Source organism: Marmota flaviventris, chromosome 12 (genome assembly GCF_047511675.1).
Source record: "Marmota flaviventris isolate mMarFla1 chromosome 12, mMarFla1.hap1, whole genome shotgun sequence".
Classification (NCBI taxonomy): Eukaryota; Metazoa; Chordata; class Mammalia; order Rodentia; family Sciuridae; genus Marmota; species Marmota flaviventris.
The window spans coordinates 14,022,101-14,045,938 of record NC_092509.1 but is presented as its reverse complement, the minus strand read 5'-3'; the positions used below and the strand labels follow the sequence as shown (position 1 = coordinate 14,045,938).

Sequence of the window (23,838 nt, the reverse complement as noted above, 5' to 3'; positions counted from 1 at the left end):
GCTGAAATCCAGCCTGCTAGTCCTTGCCTGAGGCAGCATTCCCAAAACAGGACTGAGGCAGACTCGGAGGAGGTGGGAAACTGGGCATTTCTATCAAGTTCCCAGATGTGGCTGATGTTCCTTTCCAGGAGACCACGCCTGGAGACCCTGCAGCAGCTTATGGAGGAGAAAACTGGCTGAGGGAGATGGCCAGGCCCAAGCTGTCACCTGGGGTCCAGCCTGGGCAGGTCCACAACTCCTCCAAGTTTCTAGGCTTGGTTTAATGCTTCGCTGTCACCAACAACTTGCGATTCTGAAGTTTTGAAGAGGACTCTCTTCAGCTTCATTTTGCTTTGGGCCCTGTGAATGATGTAGCTGGTCCAGTTTGTAGTGGTGTAGTTTCTCTTTTTCTTACCTTCTTTCTTTCTTTTTTTTTTTTTTTCAATTTACTTTTTTAAGTACTAGGATTTAACCAGGGGCACTTGGCCACTGAGCCACATCCCCAGATTTTTTTTTTTTTTTTTTTTTTTTTTTTTTTTTTGAGACAGGGCCTCACTAAGTTGCTTAGGGCCTTGCTCAGTTGCTGAAGCTGCCTGTGAACTTTTGATCCTCCCGCCTCAGCCTCCCAAGTCAGGAGGATTACAGGCTTGTGCCACCACGCTTGCTGGTTTTGGTTTTTCAAATAAACTTTGGGTGAATGAGTAAATGTCATCTTCAAAAGGAATGTTAAAACTACGGAGAACTTCCAAGCTACTTCTACACACACACACACACAAAAAAAAAAAAAAAAAAAAACAGGCTCATTGGGAAGTTGTTCTTTAGGCTCCTGGTGTCTTGCCTGTCTGCGATCCCCTGGGGAAAAGGCTGGTTGGTGTGTTTAAGTAGCCAGGCCAAGTTAGGCAGTGAGGCCCAGCCTCCTCCTCTTCCAGCACCTCTCTTTCTACTTTTGCCATCTGTGCTCTGCCCCCTTTTCTGTAGTCTTCTGCACTCCTAGTGAGCCGAATTTCCCACACCACCCTTGGCAAAAATGCTGGAGCAGGCTCTCCCAGGATTTCTGGCTGGAATGTCTGCATGTTAAAGGATGCAGTGTTATTATGTATCCACACACCATTTTTGAGGATGGAGAACTTCACCATTTTTTAAGACTTTTGTTTGTTTGTTTTTAGTTGTAGATGGGCTCAACACCTTTATTTTATATGTTTTTGAGGTGCTGAGGATGGAACCCAGTGCCCCATGAATGGGAGACAAGCATTTCACCACTAAGCCACAAGCCCAGCCTAGAACTTTCACCTTTTGAATCACAGATGCAGAGCTTTGCCTACCTAGCTTCTCTCTGTTGCCCCACAATTTTGCCCCCAAGAGGGACCCTTAGGTGCTTCACCTGAAATCATATCAAGGACTCCAGGGCACACAAGCTGCTGTGAGCAGGGTCAAGGCAAGGGACTCTGACCAGCCAAAGTGAGACATCCACATCTTTTTTTAGGCTGGGATTTCCTACCCTGGCACACCTCTTGGGCTCCTTTTCCTTTCTCTCAGAGCTGATAATAGCATGAGGGTTTTATATAGCCCAGTGGTAGTGAGTACGACAGTGCAGGGAAATATAGAGCCAAAATCCATTTATATTGCTTCCCTGAGGTAACCGGCATTTAGCTTTTATAGAAACAGACAATCCAGGCGAGTTTTTCCAAGAGGGCCTAAAGAACAGGAGATGGAGAGAGACATTGCTTGCATTAACATTTTATCAGACATACCAAAAAAGACTCTGGGTCACAAGGACATGCTCACGGCCTGGGGGATTCCCATTTTAGTAAAGATTGTCTGGAATGATGAGAGGCTAGCAGACTAGAGGTGACAGGTACTAACTAGCTTTATCTCCCATGAAGAAGCCACACTAAAAACAAGCAATTTAGCCCTCTTCCCCCACAATCCCACTGTTTGTATCCAGGGAGACTGTGCGAATCAGAAAAGGGACCCCCTTTCTTGGGATGCTTGGCAGCCATCAGCCAGAGCACTGACATCGTCATCAAAGTCCTGATACCCTCTAAGTGAGTGGTATTTGTTGGCTTGTGCTGACTTGACCAGCTGGTCTCTAAGGACCCAAGGGATGGGGACAGATGTGTCTTTTACCTACTGTCTCCTTGGAGGGAGCAGCTGCAGATCACTATCAAGAACAAAGAGGTATTGCTTGTTGACCTTGGTGTGGCTAGGGAATAAGAACTCAAAGGGCAAAAAATAGGGGAAATGACGTAAAGTTGAAAAAATCATATCCACTAAATTATCATTTTCTGGATATTAAGAAACACTGTTCTTTGAATTTGGTAGCAGAATACTGACATTTACCTTGTGAGGCAATAGGGTTTGTGCAGAAGCATAGTTTGAGATCCACTTCAGCAAGTGGATTCTACATGATATCTGAGGGGGGTATGAGGAACTTTCCAGAAGAAGGTAATCAAAAATAAAAACCACAATCACAATTCAGTCCAACAAAATCTAAGAGAATTAAAATGTATTTCTGTGTACCTGTATCTGGGGTAAACATTACCCTAGCCAATAATATATCACTTAGGTTTCTCCTTGGAGTTTCCTAGGTGATAGGAGCATTCTTTGTCTTAGTGATATGACACTTGATGGGCTCCTAGGTGGGGGATGGTCACCAGAAAACTAAAAGCTTGAGTGGAGCTTAGAATTTTCACCCCCTACCCACCTCTACCATGCTCAGGACAGGGACTGGTGCTGCAGATAGAGGAAATAACTGATTGTGCCAGTGAGATGAAGTCTCCATATAAATCCCTGCGCTGTTGGGTTTGAAGAGCTTTGGGGTTGGTGCACACATGAAGGTGCTGGTGGTGTCGTGTCTTGAGAGGGTGTGAAGGACCTCCAAACCTCACTCTAGGCATCCATGTGGCTGCCTCTGAGTTGGATCATAAACTAGTAATCTAGTAAACAAACCCTTTTCTTGAGTCTATGAGCCACTCTACCAAATGATAAAACATAGGAGGGCATCTTGGGAACCCTTAATTTATAGCCAGCAAGTCAGAAGTAAATGGCACAACCTAACTTTACAACCAGCATCTAAAGTGGGGGTCAGTGTCTTGTGGGACAGAGCCCTTAATTCCAGCTAGTGTCAGAACAGAGTGAAATTGCAGGGCACCCACCTGGTACCCATGGAGATCTGGATGAGTGCTTGTAGGGGACAAAACCCTGGGCATTTGGTCTCAGAAGTGTTCTGTGGAAGAGTGTGGAGAAGTGCGATTTCCCAGGTGCTCAAGCTGAAACAGGCATCAAAGCCAAAATCAGGCTTCATCACAGCCAAAGTGAGAGTTCTGCAAACTGTGCTTGTTGCCAAAGCATCCATGCTCAGTTTGGGTCAAAGCAACATCTGCTATTTTCAGAAGAACAGAGACAAGACTCTCAATCCTAAAATCACATTGCTTTGGTTGGTCACATCTGCATTGGCTGCTTGGGGACCAAATAAAAGATTAATTTCTGAGTCCTGATGGCAATTGATAACTGAAAACATGTTTTCTCAGGCAACTTCCTATAGTGATGTTTTGTAATGTCAGGGAACTAAATCGTTGTCTTCCCGCATCTCCTGCTGGTTTTATACTGCTCTTACATTCAGACTGGAGGCTTAGCTCAGACCCCTGGAAGGATGTCACCTCCATTCTGGGTCCCATCTATGCCAGGCAGCTCTGCCCTTGTCTCTGTCAGCTAAGCCAAAAGGAGAAGAGAAATATTTTTCATTTAGCTTTTCAGGACATGATTACTCATCTTAACACATTGCTGGATTTGCAATGAAAATTACAATTCTATATTTCCATGTGAAAGAACCGCTAATGACTATTCAGCTGGGTTTTCAGAAACCAACTTCAAATATCTGAGTATAAAATTGAGAAAGGAAAGGAGAGTGAATAATGAAGCCAAAGAAAATGTAGCATGAAGGATGCCTTTTTACCATCATCCTAATCCAGTCATTTATCAATAGGGTGACCAGAAAATGCAACGTCCAATCATCAGGAACATGTTAGCTGAAAGTGAAAAGAGAGCACTTTAATTGCTTTGTTGGGGACAACCTCCCTACAGGTTGGGGAGACAAAGAACCCCCAAATGTTTTATCTTCCATGCATGCTAAAAGCTGGTTGGGAAGAGAAGGCACTTAGAAAAAGGAAAACGTGGATTGGCAAAGCGAAGGCCATTCCACAGGTGAAGCAGCAGAATCCAGGGAGGTGGATTGGTCAGCTGCCCAGTGCTGGGGAAAAGTGCCTGGAGGACAGAGCCAAGCACTGGGCATCTGGTCTCAGTCCACGGCAGCACTACACCTGGAAGAGGGCGACAGGGTCGCAGAATCCAGGAAGGAGATGGAGTGCTGGGAACAAGCCCACAGCCTGGCTAGAACACAACTGAGTGGAGGATGGGAAATGATAGAAAGCGCAGTTTAGGTGAAATGATGAAAACGCTGAACCGGTGAAGCTGGATCTCCTGAATGCAGGCTGCAGGATAATGTGAGCCAAAGTTGTGATGTATGCAAAGTCAGGTCTCAGGAGGACTTACCATGGGGCACTGGAGCAGGAGGAGAGGAGCACAGACAGGCTGCAGGACTTCAACATCAAGTGCTGCAGGAGGGGGAGAGTAAGACGGCAGATTTTGTAGTGCAGAGAACTTCATAAGAGTCATGGGGGGTGAGAAGACACAAGTGTGAGCCTGTATTAACGGAAGTGAAATACTATTAATAAAAATAGAGAAGCTAGCGGCTTGGGAGGCTGAGACAGGAGGATCACAAGTTCAAAGCCAGCCTCAGCAAAAGTGAAGCGCTAAACAACTTAGTGAGACCCTGTCTCTAAATAATAAAGTACAAAATAGGGCTAGGGATGTGGCTCAGTGGTCAAGAGCCCCTGAGTTCAACTCCTAGTACATACACGCACACAAGCACCCACACCCTGCCAAATAGGGAGGCTCAGAGGAGAGCACCCTAACATTACATCTGAGAGATCTGTCTATACTAGGACACAGAGATACACAGCATTCTTTTAAATTGCTACATAGCATTCCATAGCATAGTTATACCAAACTTATTTTTATTTAACTTAATTTGATCTTTACCCTTTCATCAACCATTATGTTTACAACTATAAATGAAAATCCTGTGTTTATACATCGTCACCTGCTAAATGTCAGAGAAAGACACATAATTCTATAACTAGGATGCTGTATATTTGGTGTGGAAACAGAAAATCAGAAGGCATCTACACAGTCTGACTCGGTAAATCGAAATTTCCCATTCCAAGAACATTTATTGAATAATTTATATGTGCAAATCACAGGTGATGGTGCTGTAGGCTTAACCTCAAAGAATTTTAACCTCAAAGAGTTAAATAGAGGAGATACACATGTTGCAAAATAGCATTTAAAAAGAAGGAAAAAAATAAAGAAGGAAAAACTACACCAGAGGCATGAGCAAAATGCTAGATAGTGCCAAAGGTGGAGGGACCAATTCTGGCGCAGAAGATAGATTGTAAATAACCTTGCAGGTTACAGATCGGCTTTTCATCCTCTAAGCTCAAGTACACATAGTAGTTGAGCCATTTAGGAAATGCATATCGACTGTGGGTTTTTCCAGAAATATCAGCTGATGTTTGAGGCATGTGCTGTGCACTAGCACGGTGGAAAGTGCTCTGCTTACATTACCTCATTTAATCAGGTAATAGAAAGCAGGTTGAGAAGGAAGGTATTCAGTGTGCTCACTCACTCATTCTCGTACATTCTAGTCACCCTAACAGGTACTTCTCTATCACTGTATTTTAACTGATACCATGAATACAGGAAAAATACTACTAATTTAATACATGTAATTATACTCATATGGTAACTGCAGTATTTTCTAATTAGACAGATACCAAATAACCTAGCAAAAACGCTTTTGTGATCACGTACTAATTGTGAGTGCATTCCTAACACAGTGCCATGTACTGCTGATGATATTTAAGACAGGATTGGGCTGCACATCAGGTACTCCCTGCTGCTGCAGTCACTTTCTCTTGCCCTCTTCTTGTTCTCATCCTCTTCCCCCCGCCTGCTCCTCCTCCATTCTCTTCCCCTTTCCTTCTTCCTCTTCTGCATGTTCTTAAATAAAATAAAATAAGTCCCATGATTCCCATTATGCATGGTAATCTTTGTAGAGAAAAGAGTACTCCTTTAGGTTTAGGGTTTAGTTTTTAGTCTGTCTCTTTTATGTGAGCCTGAAAGAAACCCTATTATCTTTTTCCTTTGTCCAGTGATGTTTTCTTTCTATAATATTCCTGTTCACAACACCAACTCACATGTAAAAGACAGCTCTACCCAGGGTCCAGATGAACTCAGGTTAGGATTGAGGAGACCCCTGAGAGTCCTAAAGCTGTGGTAGCCCGAAGCTCAGTGGGTCCCGCCCTCCATGAGGCATCACCATGTGCTTCATGTGCTGGCCATGGAGCTGGTCCGGCCAGATCCTCCATGGAAGCCAGCCAGCTTCATGAGCTCCCTTGCCCTGACCCTGACCCACCTGCTCTGTGCATGCTGGGAAGGGAGAGTGAGCCCAAGTGCAGAGCAGGTCGGGCCTGGTGAGGGCAGGCTGCAGCACCAGGGCAGCTCCTGCTCAGATGCCTCACAGTGGGTGGCAAGGGTGAGGTCTGCGCCAGGCTGTGTGTGCCCTCTGACCCTCAGGCTGTGCTCTTGCCACAGAGATTCATTTGCCTTTTTCCCCCGAGAAGCAATGAGACAGAAAGAGAGACTGAGAGAGAGCGTGTGTGCAGGCAATGGGGCCGGTAGTTTTGCATCCCAGTGTGTGTATGACTTCCTGCCTCAATTCCCCGGCTCAGGAAAGGGAGTCTTGTGGGCATGAGGTGTGCCTACCCAGCCTGGCTGCTTAACATGCAGCTATGTCTGGGAACCAAAGCCAGGAATAAGTTTTTCAGAAAATAAATGAAAACAATGAGTATATATCATATAGATTTTATCTGAAAGAAAGACTGGTAATTAGAAATTGAGGGTTGGGACCATAGTTCAGTAGTAGAGCACTTAGAAACCCTGAGTTCAATCCCTAGCACGAAAGAAAGAAAGAATTGTCTGAAAGAGGAAACAAAAGTGGGCGAGTGACCCAGGCGGGGTGACGCACGCCTGCAATCCCAGAGGCTCTGGAGGCTGAGGCAGGAGGATCGCAAGTTCAAAGCCAGCTTCAGCAAATAAGCAAGGCCCTAATCAACTCAGTGAGACCCTGTCTCTAAATAAAACACAAAATAGGGCTGGGGATGTGGCTCAGTGATGGCGTGCCCCTGAGTTCAATCTCTGGTAACCGCCCCCTCAAAAAAATGGGTGAGTGAAATTGAGAAAGAAGTCATCACTTGTACTCCCCATCCTGTGCTTCCAACCTGGGTCATAGAGGTGGAAGCAGGGTCTGGAGAAAGTCATGCTGTGGTCTCCAACTGCATGCCCCATCCCCAGTATACACCCACCTTCTCCATACCCCTCCCTGCTTATGTCATCCTGGGGAAGCAAAGTTAAAGCAGACCCCAAGGCAGTCACCAGGGAAAATAAGGCTCAGAGGAAGTGTGCACCTGAAGAATGTGCAGGACTGTATAGGGACGGGGCATCCTGCTCCACCCCAGGAGTCCAGCGAAGGCCGAAGGCCAGACTTGCAGCAGCTGTGGAGATAGCTCGTGGCTGGATGCCTCTGGTTTGGGAGATGAGCCTAACACACATCGTTTCTTTAGAATGATCCCCTCAGAAGTGGCCGTCTCTTCCCTGCTCCTCCTCTTTACAGATGGGCCAGGGCTGGCTTGGCCAGATAGAGACCGGAGGACTCTGGGGAGTTGTAAGGCTCCCAGGGACAAGACCGAGGCCAGGAGTTTCCATCTGAGTTGACAGGAGATGCAGCAGAAGGAGCAGGTGAAGCCCCACTCAGACCCAGGGAGCTGAGTCTGAATCAGAACCACAGGTCCAGGAAAGCAGCTGTGGCCCCACTGGGACCAGAGGTTTGGCTGTCTTGGCAGCACCGTATGGGGATGTCGCGTGCCCAGATGGCTGCTGGGGGAGGGATGGGGCCGTTAGGCTGGATCTAAATGTCCCTCAAAGGTCCACGTGTTAAAGCTTGGTCCCAAGCTGGGGCTACTGGGAGGTGATGGAACCTTTAAGAGGTGGAGCCTAAAGGGAGGTCTTTAGGTCACGGGGGGTATGCCCTCAAGGGGGACAGTGGGACCCAGTCCCTCTCTGCTGTGCCCTGCTCCCTAGCATGTCTTGAACACTCTGCTCCAGCACGCACTCCTCACTCTTGCCCTCTGGACCCTGCCAGACACCTAAAGCCATGGATGCACCCAATCTTGGGCTGGACTCTTTAGAACCACAGACAGGATAAACCTTTTCTCTCTGTAAGCTGATTATCTCGGGTATTTGTGGCAGTAACAAGCTGATCATCACAGGTCCTTTCTTTTCTTGGGTCCATTAGTCCGTCTCTGATGCCCAACTAGTGCTGCTCTTGCCAGAGTCAGGGACAGGCCCCTTAGCCTCTAGCTGTCACCTGTGACCAATTCTCAAACAAAGCTCATGCTCACATTCCATAAGTACAGGTTTTTGGTGGGTGTGCTGTCTTTTGTCCTTGTTTATTTTCAGCACAGAGCAGTCTCTAAGTATACTTAGGAAAACTTGCAGCCAGGTACAGAGGCACGCACCTGTAATCCCAGCTCCTCGGGAGGCCAAGGCAGGAGGATTGCAAATTTGAGACCCTGTATCAAGATAAAATGAAAAGGCCTGGAGATGTGGGCTCAGAGGTGGAGCACCTGCCTGGCGTGTGCAAGACCCTGGTTCTATCCCAGTGCCACAGTGAATGGAAGGGAGGAAAATCTGCATAATAAAACACCTTTCTCCAACCATCTGCCCAACCATCCTCCAGCCACAGAGATGGCTCTTCACTGCACACACCACTACATGGTGCAATTCCCATCTCGGCACCAGAGCTTCTCAGGTAACTGTATCTATTAGCAATGTTTCTTTGGATGCTGACAATAGAAAGCTAAACTAACAGTAGCTTAAACTAGGTTTATTTTTCTGATGTAACAAAAAGAATACAGAGGCTTTACAATAAAGGCCAGTTTCCCCACTCCTTCATCCTAAAGGCCATATGCTTCGTCCCTCATGGTCCCAATGTTGCTGCTGCAGCTCCAGGTATTTAGAGGTAAGAGAAGAGGAAGGGATGATGGCAGCATGTTCGCTCCTGCCCTCACCTTTTGTAAAGAAGTGAAAACTTTCTCAGAAATAACCCCATCCACATCTTTTTATGTCTCCTTAGTAGAACTGAGAAACATGGCCACTGCTGGCTGCAAGGGAGGCCAGGAAAGCAAATGTGTACAGTTTGTTTTCCTTAGCTTCTGTGGTGGGAGGAAGATGAAGAAAAAGGGGGTTGAGAGAGGCTACTGAATTCCACAGTTCCCTGTAAGGACACCAGGGCATCAGAAATGGTGACCCCTCTGGGTCATGGACAGAGCCTCTGACTGGTTGCTCTGACCTCCAGCTCATCCTCAGTCTGCCTTAGACAGGCACTACATTAGCTGTTCTCAACATTTTTGGTTTTAAGATACCCCTCCCTTTTTTTAATACTGGGAATTGAACCCAGAAGCACTTAACCACTGATCCACATCCCTCACTCTTTTTTATATTTTATTTGGAGACAGAATCTTACTGAATTGCTTTAGGGCTGGGCCAAGATGCTGAGGCTGGCTTTGAACTTGTGATCCTCCTGCCTCAGCGTCCTGAGCCACTGGGATTAGAGGTGTGCCTTACTGCACCTGGCTTAAGACCCCTTTTTGTAGAACTATAAAGAGAACTTATCTCTGTGAGTTATTATCTATCAACAATTACCATATTAGAAATTAAAACTGAGAAATTTTTGAGATGTTATTGTAATTCATTTTCAAATAAAAACAACAAATCCATTGCATGCTTCCATAAATTTAACATACTTTTTAAATTAAATATAACTCTATTAAAAAAAAATTAGTGAGTGCCCTGACATTGCTTGGCAGTTTTGCACGTCCCTTTATTCCCCATCTCAATGGAAGACAGCTGGATTCTGCTGTCTGCTCCTATAGTCAGCTTCATTTTCACATAACAAACAGCCCTGCCTGGGAAAACTTGGCAGTACACTGGTGAAGAATGAAACTGGCAAAGACAAACAATGGCTCAGTGCTGTCATAAAGATGATTCGGGTCTGCAGAAGTCAGAGCACTTGGAGAACCACTGCTGTATAAATAAGGCCCATTGTTGGGAAGCCCCAAGCTAGCCATCCTAGACTGTCTGCCACGTCCCCATTTCCAATTGAGTGTCACCTCATATTTGCCTAACTAAATGGCCAATTCAAGTATCAGTCTCAGAGCTAAGAAATAACTCCACCACCGTCATGTGTCATTCTCCATAACGGCACAGAAAGCTGCCAGGAATTTTAAAATACAGGCTTGCTTGGGGGTCCCCTTATAAGGTCATGGCTCAAACAAACAATTCCTGTGTTTCATCTCTTCTGCAAGAAGGGACCTCCCTCCAGGGCTCACAGGTGGAGGTATGTGTGAAGGGGCCATCTGAGTGGTGGGCAGTAGAGTGACGTCTTGACTTCCACTCCGGCTCCAGGCCCCACAGTCTTTGTCTGTGCTGTCATCCAGCACCATTAAGGACATGAAAATTCACACGCTAAGTTGTCAGCAATGCCGTGGGTCAGAGCTAAGGTTTGCTGTCACCCACTGTCAGCATTTAATTATGCCACCTCCTTCCCAGATGCATCCAGTCTATCAGCTCCCTGATAAATGTGAGAAAGTTCACTGGGCAGCATCGGGATGGTGGCCAAGGCTTTGTGACAACTCCCTGTCTGATCTTCCCTGGGTGCTTTGTAGGTCCCCTTGGAAATATCAGGAGCTCTCTGAGCAAGCGGCAGAAGCCAGTGAGGCCTTCCTGTGGGATTCTGGGATGGGATATAGAAACACGGGGACCCTTTCCAAGCTATACCTGCTGGTTCCTTCCTCACCCCCTGGAGGCAGCCCTCCCCCACTCCCAGCCTGGTTGAAAATCAGATCTCAGTTGTTAGGCAAGAGCTTTATTCAGTTTAAATTTAGCATGTGAGGTTGTGGATAACCCTATCTCTGTTCCTGAGAAACAACTGTTTACTATTCCAACACTCCAGAGCCTGGCAACCGGCTCACGGAGGGCTGGCAACTGGGAGCTCTCAGGCTCCTCTGCAGCTGCTCCTGAGTCCCCTGCCCTCAGCCCCCTCCCCACCAGCCTGGTGTCGAAGTTCCAAGGGCTGCAGGACCTGGTACTTCACAAGACCAAAAAAGGCAGCCAGGACCTATTTTTGATGACCCTGAGGATTATTAAGAAGGGAAATTCCATGAAGTCCACAGAGCTCTTAAAAAGTATTCTGTTCCACTTCTTTCTTTCCTCGTCCCTCGGGTTCTATTTCTGTATTTTCCCCTTGATGTTTATGGGACTGACTGGAATTGAATAGCCACGCGATGATAAGGATAGTCCCAAAGAGGTGTTCCTGGGTAGAAAACCGGTACTACACTCCCCACCTCCACCAATCAGAGGGCAATCTGAATGGAATCATGGGGGTTCAGGGGAATTGGAGCTCTTGATATTCAGAAGGGAGAAGTTTTATTCTATTATCACTCACTCTTGGGAAAATGTGATGTGGGTCAAAGCTACACAAGTCTTATGGCCAAATTTGTCACTGAATACTGAGAAACTGCCTTGCTCATGTTTTCTGTTGGATCCTTTTGCCACAAGCAAAGCCCTCTGCTTAGACGCTCTTCTAAGTCATACACTCGGCACGTGATGCCTGGTGCTGGGGGGGGGGCGGTCACTGGACAGTAGGGACCAACAGTAACGTTATCTCCACAAGTGACATTACGGACATGCCATGCCGCGTGATCCCCACAGCTAAAATGAGACTCCAGAGCTGGAGGGAATGGAAAGTGATGACGTGGGCCACCCCAAGGGTGTTGTGACCTCAGAGGATGGGGCAGCCAGGCTGCAGAAGCTGAGTGGTCCGGATCTGAGTACCTATGATGACATCATGGCTCAGAGTGTCACGAAGTCACGTGGGGCTTGCTGCCTGAAGTGCCCCACGCAGCGAGCCTTCTCGTCATGGAGAAAATTACATGAAGCTTGTAGACTTCATCAGTACTGGATGTTGGAAGTATGCTCTGTGAGAGGAAAAGTGTTTTTAAAGGATGATGTGTTTTAGCAAGACCTGTGCAATCCCTCTGCCTCTGTGTTAACACACTCATAGAAGAGGGCAAATACAGGGTCCTTCCACAGGCACACACATCATTATATATTGACACACTTGAAGACTCAGAGTGGAAGGACAATAGGTGAGTGGAACCTATGCATATGTCCTGATATATATATATATATATATATATATATATAAAATTTTTAGTTGTTGATAGACCTTTATTTATTTATATGTGGTGCTGAAAATCGAACCTAGTGCCTTACACAAGCCAGGCAAGTGCCCTGGCCTATTTTATTGGAAGATACACATATTATTCCGCCCCCCCCCCATAGTTCAGGAAGCTAGGGCAGGATTCTGGAACATTGTTCTTAATAGACATTAGTTGTCTGTCTACCAAAACTCACAGTGAAACATAATGTTCAAAAATGAATAATCTCAGGGCTGGGGCTGGGGCTCAGTGGCAGAGTGCTTGCCTAGCAGATGTGAGGCACTGGGTTCTATCCTTAGCACCACATAAAAAAATCAATAAATAAAATAAAGGGATTGTGTCCATCTACAACTAAAATTTTTTTTAAATGAATAAGCTCTATTTATAAGATTATTTATAGCTTCTTTATAATTGAATGACCTATTTTAATCAGGTATCTTTATAAGGTCAGTGCACTACACTGTCTTCCTCACCTCACAGTAATCCTATAGTAGTGGCCACAGAACAGGAAGCCGCTGCTCCTCTGTAGCTAAATAGCCTTCCAGTCTGTTCCCCAGCTCATCCTGGATCTAGGGAGGAAAGCAGACGCAAAATGCAGAGTCAAGTACGGCAAGGGATTCACTTTGCCACTGACCCTAACGACCAAGCGACCATGAAATGTGAGATTGTGATGAGAACAGGGAAAGGGTGCTGTCTCTCTGAGGTGACAATTCAGTGTTTCAATTTTCTATAAAAATATTGGTGTGGTATAACCAAATAGTTTTCACATTTTGAATCTCTCAAAATATATGCAAGAGATATTTTGATTAAAGTGTTATTCATATAAGGTTTTAATAATCGAACCAACTTCATTACAAATTAAATTGAGTTGGGTGCTTCTAGTAATGATGGCATGGGGTCTTGGTGGGGCAACCTGTGATACCTAAGACTCTTTTTGTTTGTGTAGTTGCAGAAACACAGTGCAGAGAAGTGAACCTTTGCTGGAAGCTTGGCAAAAAGTTCAAAAGCCAATTTGAAATATGTCCTTGAAATTTCTTGATTTAAAAGGCAGGTGTAACAGCCAATGACTGGCGTGCTTTCTTCAAATTGACTCCCCATGGTCCTGCCCAATGGTAGGATTCTTTTCACCAATGGCCAGTGTCACTCTTGTGGCCCTTCAGAACTTGGTGCCCAGCCCAGAAAGTCCCCATGGGAGACTCACATGGCCTGCCAGGCCTCCATGAGTTAGGAGACGCCTGCTGTGTGAGTTCACCTGCTGCAGCCGGCCCCAGACGCAGTGTGATTCCCTAGGCCAGCCACTTACACTGCCCCCAGCTGGTGATTCCAGGGAGTGATTTCTCTTGCTCCTTGCATGCGCGCACGCGCGCACACCACACACACACACACACACACACACACACACACATGTGCTTTCCTCTTCTCTCCCTCCCATCATGTTCCTTGGCCATTACAAAGCCAGTGCTCCATAATAATTTGTCACCAGCATTGCCTCCATGTGATCTCACCCACCTCCAGGTCCAGCATCAGCCTCTCCTGGTGGGAAGAGGAGCTTCTCCCTTCACTCCAACTAGTCTACGGTGTTGAGTGTGCAAGGGAGACAGGGAGACTGGGAAGCCCCATCCTGTCACCTAATTCCTGCCACTGCTGCTCCCCGCCCTCCCTACCACCTCATTCCCTGCACCTCACTCCCTGGTAAGAAGAGTAGGAGGGAGTCAGGAAAGGTTTGTCCCAGGAGAGTCAGGCTCTGAGCGTCTGAACCACCGTCACCAGCCAGAGGGGCCTCCACACACCCCTCACTCCAACCTCTGCCCCCCATTGGCCTGTCCCCTTTAGGATCCCAAGTCATTCCCCACCTCTTTCCAGTCTGCAAGGCTCCATACCTTCCCCCTGCCACCGACCCCTCTGCTGGCACAGACCTGGGCAGGTCAACATCCTGGCTGTAGACTACAGGGCTGGTTCTTGATACCCAGAGTTAGGACTGTCAGAGACAGCTTGCCCACGGCCACCATGCCCAGTTCATGGTGAAATATAGGCCTTTCACAGCTTAGTCCCACTCTGTCCTCCAGCTGTAGCTCCTCCTCCTTCCTGTACGCACCTGCATTAGTTACTGACCACCCTGTGCTGTTATTTTTCAGTTTTTAACATTGTGGTAAAATATACACAACATAAAAGTTGCCATCTTCAGGGTTTTTAGTGTGCATCTTACTGCTGGTCAGTACGTTCATGATGTGTGACCACCGCCCACCCAGCTGCAGAGCAGTTTGCCTTGTAAAACCCAAGCCTGGTACCTATTAACAATAACTCCCCACTTTCCCTTCTTCCCCAGCTCCTGGCAGCCACCATTCTCCTCCCGATGATGTAGGTTTGACCTCTGAAGGTACCTCCCGTAAGTGGAGTCACACAGTATTATGGGACCTTTTGTGATTGGCTTATTTCACTTAATAGAACCCGAGGTTCAGGTTGCCGCACGTGTCAGAACCTTCTTCTTTTTTGAAAATGAATGGCGTTCCCTCCTATGAGGGGGATGGCGCCTTGCTCGCCGGTGGTCTGTGGCTGGGCATCCCGCCATGCTGCTTCCTTGGGGTGGATGCCTGACCTTCACCTCCTTACCCCCTTGCCATTCATCCTTCGAGAGCAGGTGGCGTGTCCTCTCTGAAACTTTCCATGAGCTGCTTCCTCTCCCGTCAGGCAGGATTGTCTGCTGCTAACCCCAATCTCCACACTGCTCGAGCTGGCCTCTGTAAGCGTGTTACCACATGGCACAACAGCTGCTTGTGTTCCACCCTCTGCCGTGCAAACATACAAACTCAGGGAGTGGGGAAGGTCAAGGGACATGTCCAATCCACCTTTTTTTTAAAAATTTTATTCGTTTGGTTTTTATGTGGACCACACTCAGGATCTAACCCAGTGCCTCACATGAGCTGGGCAAGCGCTCTGTCACTGAGCCACAACACTAGCCCTGTCGGGTCCATCTTTAATTCCCGATGGCAAGGGGTATGTGTGGTCCATCTTTAACTCCTCATGAACCAGCACGTGGTGAAATAAGCACGTGACAGATGGAGTCAAGTATGTGATTAGTTCTAGATAGATGTATTCTAGATTAAATTTAAAAAATGCACACCTATGGCTTGCTGGAACTGTTCCAGGCCCTGGCGATACCTTCATACCAGTGACAGATAAAGCACCTACAGTCATGGACATTACATAGAGGGAGGCCAGGGAGGAGCAGGCAAATAAATGAGTGCCACCTTAGTCTGAAATCCCGTGAGTGAAGTACTACAGCGGATGGGATAGTGTCTAGGTGGCACATGTCACACTGAGTGGCCTTGGAAGACTGTTCTCAGGAAGCCTGGGTGGTGTTCTCTCTGAAACTGAATGGTGAAAAGGAGACTCTGAAGTTTCAGGAGGCACAGCATTCTAACAGGTGGTAGCAGCTACACAGCCCAAGGTGTGAATGAGATTGTCATGCCTGAGAGACACCAGGGTCAGAGTCGGGAGGACAGTGATTGAGAGAAGTCTTGGACTGAACCACGGCACTCAAATTCATATGTTGAAGGGCTAACTGTTGACGGTATTCACAGAGGGTCTTTGGGGGTTTTTAGGCACAGATGAGGTCAGAGAGGTGGCCTCAGAATGAGATTAGTTTCCTTTTAAGACAAGATATGGGGAGCTCCTGTGGGAAGAGAGCCATCACCAGAAACAAGGTGCTACTGGAAATCTTATCTGATCTTGAGCCTCTGGCCTCCAGTATTGTATTAATTCTGTATTAATTACTGTATTAATCATTACACCTCCTGTAGTATGGAGCTGCAAGGTATCAGGAGGGGGAGAGGAGGGACTCAGGTGAGCTGGACCTGGCAGAGTAGTTTGTGACTGCTGATGATTTCTCCTTCAGAACTTTGAACAGTGCTAGCCCAGGATATGGGAATGCATTTGAGTCCTTCCACCATGTGTCCATCTAGACTTTGTCCCTGGACTGCATCAGTGGGTTTCTACATTGCCCCCGAGACCCAGACTTGACCTCTACTGCAGGTGTGGTAGGCAAGTCTTCTTCCTGCCCCTGCAGAGGCAAAGTGACTATTATTAATAGCTCATGCTCATCGAGCTCATGCACTGAGCTCAGGAACCTTGAAAACCTCTACATCACAACTGAGGAAGCCGAGATGCTGAGAGGCCGGTCAGGTAGCCCAAGGCAGGAAATGGGAGAGCAGGAGCCTGGCTCAGGTGTCTGTGTGACTCCTAGCCTCTCCCCAGGTGTGGTCCCTTTCTCCCTGGGCTGTGGAGGCCTGTCATTCCTGACCTTCTGTCTGGCATTTGGATCCTACCACATACCAAGATGCTGCCTAATGCTGGCCCTGTGCTTTCTTTCTCTTTAACAAAAGTTGTTTAAATGTGTATGCTATTGTGTGTAGACAAGTGTACTTGAGGGATCCTTCACAAAATGAATGCACCTGGATCCTTACCACCCAAATCAAGAAACAGAACATCACTAGGACCCCAGACACCCCCACCCCCTTCTGATATCTGCCTACCCTTGCTGCCCAAATTAGTGCCTTTATTGTAGATTAATTTCAATTGTTTTTGAATGTCATATGGATAGACTCCTGTTGGATGTATGCTTTTGTGTCTGGTACCTGCTGCTTACCATTATGCTTATAAGAGCCAGTCTGGTTACTGTGTGTAGCTATTGTGTTCATTCTCTTTGCTGAGTAGCATTCCACGGCATGACACTTCCCAACAAGTGCATCCATTTTTCTGCTATATGAAATGACAATTTTACATAGTCTTCATACCAATCTGCATTTCTACCAGCAGTAAGGAGTGGCTCCGCATTCTTTCCAGCCTTGGTTTTGCCAGTCTTCTTGGTATCAGCCATTCTGGTTGTGTATAGTGAAATTTCACTGTGGTGTTGGTTTGATGGACTACAAATTATGTAGTCATCTGTTTATTATAAATTTGGATATTGCGTTTTTTAAAGTGACTAAGTTTTTTGCCCATTTTTCTAGTGGGTCGTCATCCTTATTTAAAAACTTGAAGCAGTTCCTTAAATATTCTGGATGCAAGTCACTTATCAAATGTATAAACAGCAAATATCTTTTCTATTCTGTGGCTTACCTTATTCTGTTGTTGTTATTAGCAGAGATTGAACCCAGGGGTGCTTAACCACCAAGCCACATTGCCAGCCCCCCCCCCCTTTTTTTAGAGAGAGAGAGAGAGAAAATGTCACTGAGTTGCTTAGGGCCTTGCTAAGTTGCTGAAGCTGGCTTTGAATTTATGTCTTTTTTATTGGTTCTTTTTAGTTACACATGATAGTAGAATCCATTTATATATAGTTATACAAGCATGGAATATATATTATTCTAAGTAACATCCCATTCTTGGGCCAGGTATGGTGGCAGACGCTTGTAATCCCAGCATCTTGGGAGGCTGAGACAGGAGGATCTCTAGTTCAAAGCCCTATCTCTAATAAAATATTTTTAAAAGGGATGGAGATATGGCTCAGTGGTTAAATACCCCTAGGTTTAATCCCTGGTACAAAAAAAAAGACCCTGTTCTTATGGATGTATACGATGGTGGGATTCACTGTGGTGCACTCATACATGCACATAGGAAAATTATCAGACTCATTCTACCGCCTTTCCTTTTCCTATCCTCCCTCCCTTCCCTTCATTCCCCTTTGTCTAGTCTACTGAATTTCTATTCTTCTCCCTTAATGTCTGTGGGTTATTGTCCACATATCAGTGAAAACATTCAAACCCTTGGCTTTGGGGACTGGCTTACTTCACTTAGCACGATAGTCTACAGATCCATCCATTTACTGGCAAATGACCTCTGTGTATCTTCATGGTGTTTTGGTAAGCTTTTCTCTGAAGTATCACTGCTCTGATTGTCAGTTACTAAACTCACTTCCCAATGGGGGGTCACCTTGCTATCTCTGGGCCTTCTCTAATGCCAATCACTGCTGTACCCTGCCTTCAGGATAATGTCCCCAGCCGATTGCATTGGATGCCCTCAGGGTTCAGTGCACCTGTTCCTGTCCTTCACGGGCCAGCCCTTTCCCAAAGGGCAGATCTGATTCCATGTTCTGGCACCTTTGAGTCTTCAAAGACATCCCGATCATTCACTAACTGTGCCTAATCATGGTCTGAAAATAAGTTCAGGATGTTCAAACAATTAACTTATAAGTGAACTTTTGAAATCCATGACTTTGTGCATTGGGGGGAGTCCTAGACGTTCTATTTCTTTCTATTTTAGTCACCTAGGATCAAATATTTCTAGCCATAGAGAACTGAAACATTCAAACCATGATCGTGAGTCACCTAAACACCTCTGCAATTTAGGGACTGCCTGCCAATCCTTGGGAGAAATTATACAATGGAAAAAACACTTTTTTGCCAAATTGAGAAATTCAAGATGTAGTTATTGAGTGCCTAATATATCATCCACTGTCCAAAATACTGTAGAAGTAATAAAAGAAAAAAACCCAACACCATTCTATGCATATATGGCACTTAACCATTTAGATGGAGAGACAGACTGTAAACAAGATAAATAAATAAGACATTTGGTATGTTAGACAATAAGTGCTAAGGAAGGGAGGTGGGAGTGTCTCTAAGTGGTAGTGACTTGTTAGTTTTAGATGGAATTTTTAGATCGGGGCTCACAATAAATTTCACAATAAAGGTGAAATTTGAGTAAATACCTGGAAAAAGGAGATGGTTATAAAGATAACTGGGGAAGAGTATCTAAGGCTGAGGGAAGAGCAAGTACCAAGGACCTGAGGTAGAAGTGTGTCTCATGTGATAGAAAAGCAGTGAGCAGCCAGATGCAAGTATGGTTAGCGCTGAGGGAGAAACAGGAGAAGAGATCAAAGAGACGTAAGGAGGGCAGGACCTTCTAGGTCACTGACCTACAGTGTGATGTAGGACTATGATAATTAGGGATAGTGATGCTCAAAAGCCAAGTTTGCCTTATGTGTATGTAAGAATGATGGTTGTATGGGCTGGGGTTGTGGCTCAGTGGTAGAGAGCTTGCCTTGCACGTGCAAGGCGCTGGGTTCGATTCTCAGCACCAGATTAAAAATAAAGTATCATGTCCAACTACAACTAAAAAATAAATATTAAAAAAAAGAATGATGGCTGTAACTTGAGGATTGTTAACCACATACTGTAGTATTTAAATATCAAGTTCTATACCATAATGTATATGCAATTTATATATGAATGATATCTTAATAAAGCTGCTTAAAAATAACACTACTACCTCCACTGTTATATATAAAAATAAATAAATAAATAAAAATTTAAAAACCACTGTTATATATATAAATAAAAAATAAATAAATTAATTAATTTAAAAAATAACACTACTAGGGGAGATATTGGGGAATGATATTGGCCAAAATAAATTGTCCTATTGTGTGAATATACGAATATGTAATCAAGAATTCCACCATTAGTACAATTATAATGCACCAATACAAAATAGAAAAAAAATAAAATTACTATAAAAAAAATAGCATGTTTCACCCTGAGAAGAAAGAAAATCAGCCATGGGCAGACAGAGCTGGGGAGGGTGGGGCACATCTTAGGGATGTGGCTGGCGGGCAGGTGCACTGAGATCCTGGGTCCACAGCAAGAACATTCTAAGCAAGGCCAGGACACAGGACAGACTAACAAAGCCCAGCCTTGAGGTTCAGTAGAGCCCAGATGGCTTCCTGTAGAGAACTAGTGGATGAGGAAGGGCTAAGGTCACAGGAAGAGCCTCCTGAGCCACAGCTCATCACCAAGGGTCAGCTTCTTCCCTGTGGCTAACCACTCAGGTCATTCCTTCCACCCTTGCTAGAAATGGGTATTCTTTATTTTATTTTTTTTTAATTTAAGATGTCTGTCTTCTTCAGTAACTTTATCTGCTTGCTGTGACGTATATTGCTCTTTTTGGTTAGGAGTTCTTAAATAAGTATATTTTTCTTTGTTGCCTCCTGGGGCTCTGGCCTGACACCGGATTCTCCAAGTTGGGAACCCCCCATCTCTCTGCTCTTCTGAGCTGGTGATGTGGAAGCAGGAAGGCTCCGAGTCCCCTGGGGATTATGGACAAAGTCTTTCTGTCCCAATCCTTCTTACTTACCTTGTCATAGAATCAGCATAATTTTGAGGCCTTGTTAAGCTTTGTATTCCTTTTTTTTTTTTTTAATCTTTGTTTATTTTTATGTGGTGCTAAGGATCGAATCCAGTGCCTCACACATGCTAGGCAAGTGCTATACCACGGAACTACAACCCCAGCCCCTGTATTATCTATCTTTTGCTGAGCAATAATATCATCACAAACTCAGTGGCTTAAACAATACCTTTTATTAACTCACCGTTCCATGAATCAGGAGTGCAGACACAGGTAGGTTGGGTCCCCTGCTTTAGGATCCCACAAAACTTCAGTGGGGGGCCAGCTAGGCTGCAGGCTCATCAGAGGATCCACAGGGCAGGATCTGCTTCCAAGCTCAGGCACATGATGGCAGAATGCAGTTCTTTGTGGACTGCAGAACCCAGGGTCTCAGTTTCTTGTTGGCCGTTGGCTGGAGACTCTCCTTAGTTCCTCGCCCTCTGAATCTTCCCAGCAAAACACATTTCCTCAATGCCAGCATGTTAGAATCTCCTGGCAAGATCCATGTTCTACCTTACATAATGCAATCACGATCACGTGCTCAGACGTACTCTCTCACTGACTGTGTGCCGTGCACTAGAATCAGGTCACAGGTCCCATCTGCACTTAAATAAGGGGGTTACAGAAAGGTACAAATAGCAGAGGCAAGGATTATGGGTCCATCCTTGGGGTCAGTCAGCCACAATCTGCCCTCCAGCTCCCAGGCAGTTGTGTCTCTCCTTCAGGAAAAGACATTTCACCCCTTCTGAGTTCCCAAGAGTGTCTCATCTCATTACAGACTTTGCTCATCGCAGAATCTCATCATCTACATGATGATGAGACCCGGGTGTAGATGAGGCTCATCAGGTGACATTCCTCTCAATCTTTCAATACATAAAACCAAAGGGGGCCAGGGTGGGATTGAGACCCAAAGGAACCTATTGCTTCATAAACATAGAATTCGCTTGATTTATTATCAAGCAAAGGAAAAAGAAAAGACATCAGGATGTACACACGCAAGTAGCCCACAAGTCGGCTATGAAGCCACAGTGAAGGTTCAGCTCTTACAGAATTAAAGCCACAGTAGGCAGAGCTCACTAGCTTTTGTGAACAGAAATCAGGATAACAGGGTTATCCTGGGTACCGAGTGTACTTGACAGTACAAAGGGTTCACCACATTTTTCAATGTCCCTCAAAAGTTGAAATTAAGCTCAGTTTCCCTCAAGAAGCAACTTCTCTGGTCTCCCCTCCCCCTAGCCAATATAAAATGGTGGCACAGGCATATAACAACAGCTACACACATGCCCATTCAAAAGGGGTGAAAACAAGTTATTAAGAAACCCTTTATCTATAGAAATTCTGAAATCCAGCCAGACAAGCGTTCAGAGTTCCTTGATTAGGTTTCAAGGCCTGAGAGCAGTCTTTGCAGCTTTGGGTGCTGCCTTCAAAGTTGCTCTTTTCTTCTCAAGGGTGATGTGTTTGTACTGAATGGTTCCACTAGTCTGCCTCCTACCAGTCGCATCTGAGGGGCTTGACACTCTTGTTCTGAGCCTTGTTTCTTCTGGTGTGTTTGCTGAAATAACATTCTCAAGCACTTTGTGGGTTTTCCTGTGACACTTTCTGGCTTGAGTTCTATCAAAACCCATAACCACAGAACTAGTTGAGATCTCTACCTTAGGCCTTGCTGAGCTGGCCAAGGGAGACTGTGCTCGAGCCTCCGAGAGGCTGTGTTTTGCTCAGGAGGGCCCACAAGGCACACACACCCACACTCTCTGGAAAGTCTCTTGTGTGACAGAAGCTGCTCTGGCCCTCTGATGTGGCTGAGGTCTTAACAGAAGGTTGTCTGTACCACCCTCAGCTTTTCTTTAGACAGCATATCCCCGAGTGTGATCAGAAGCCATTTCTTCATTTTAACATCTTTGCCATCTGGAGTGGCTGAGGATTTTCAAAATCATAAATTCCTACTTCCATTAGGTTTGATCATTTCTCCTCTTGGTCTGTCTCCTCCTCTCATGTTCTGCTACACACAGTCAGAAGAAGCAGGCGGCACCTTCGACACTTTGCTTGGGACTCTCCTCAGCTAAATAACCAAGTTCACCCCTCCTGTTCTGCTTTCCACAACTACTGGCAACCAATTTTTCCTGATAATATACTCCTCACTTCCTTCTGAGCACGCACAGGTAGAATCCTCCAAGTCCAGATTTCTACTTAGAGTCTGGTCAAGATAATGTAGGCTTTCCTTAGCGTCTGCTTGGGAGGATTACCAGCCTCCACCCACCGCCTGTTACAGAGCCGTGCCCTTCCCATTTTCCGTTATGCCACAGAAGCATCCTATTCTGGTACTGAAATCTCTTCTGGTTATTTCTTTCTGTAGAATAGCCCCATAAAGTTGGTGGTCTAAACAACACACATTTTTGTGGATCAGGAGACTAGGTACAGCTTAGGTGGATCCTTTGCTTCTGGGTCACAGTGTCAGCTAGAGCTGAGGCTCATCTGAAGCTCCACGGGGGCAGGATCTACTTGCCCGCTCATGTGGCTGTTGGCAGCATGCTATTCTTTGTGGGCTCTTGGGATAAGGGTCTCAGTATCTTGCTAACTGGAGGCCAGAAGCTGCTGGAGGCTTCCCTTGGTTCCTTGTCATGGGGATATTGCCAACAGTACCTTGTTTTCTTGATGTACTCAAACCTAGCAAGGTAAAGACACTCCTTTCAAGATGAATATTACACGCTTATTATATCCTTATACAACGAAATCATATACACATACTCCTGCCCCTTTGGCCCCACCCCAACCCCTGCACACATTTGGTACTGGGGATTGAACCCAGGGGTGCTCTACCACTGAGCTACATCCTCAGCTCTTTTAACTTTTTATTTTGCGACAGGGTCTTGCTGGGTTGCTGAGGCTGGCCTTGAACTTACCTTCCCTACCTCAGTCTCCCAAGTTTCTGGGATTACAAGTGTGTGCCACTGTGCCCAGCTCCCCTTTGCCATAGTCTGTTGGTTAGGAGCAAGTGACAGGCCTCACACTCAAGAGGAAAGGATCAGACAAAGGCATAAGAACTAGCTGTGGATGGGGACTATCTTAGAGTCCATCTGTCAAGATTTCTTCTTAGGATCTCAGAACCAGGGAGACTGGGCACACTTGTTCATTCAAGTCAGCTTACCATAAGGAGGTAGATGGATTTCAGCAGCGCATGATCTACCCAGGATCCTTAGCCTGATGGTCCTCAAGCAACAGTTCCCTGATGTCTTGGCCTCATGGT

The 23,838-nt window shown here is 45.9% G+C and overlaps 1 long non-coding RNA gene across 3 annotated transcripts; it reads right to left on the bottom strand.

Annotated features, from left to right (window-relative positions):
- Positions 1-1,578: 1,578 nt before the first annotated feature.
- LOC114102480 (uncharacterized) lies at positions 1,579-5,160 on the bottom strand. Of its 3 annotated transcripts, none has more exons than XR_011709302.1 (3): positions 4,531-5,160; positions 3,135-4,007; positions 1,579-1,673 (listed from the first exon to the last, which is right to left on the bottom strand). It is a non-coding gene; the product is annotated as an uncharacterized lncRNA (long non-coding RNA). The 3 variants fall into 3 exon arrangements; XR_011709303.1 differs by having other exon boundaries at positions 1,579-3,248; positions 3,935-4,007; XR_011709301.1 differs by having other exon boundaries at positions 1,579-4,007.
- Between the last annotated feature and the right edge of the window lie 18,678 nt (positions 5,161-23,838).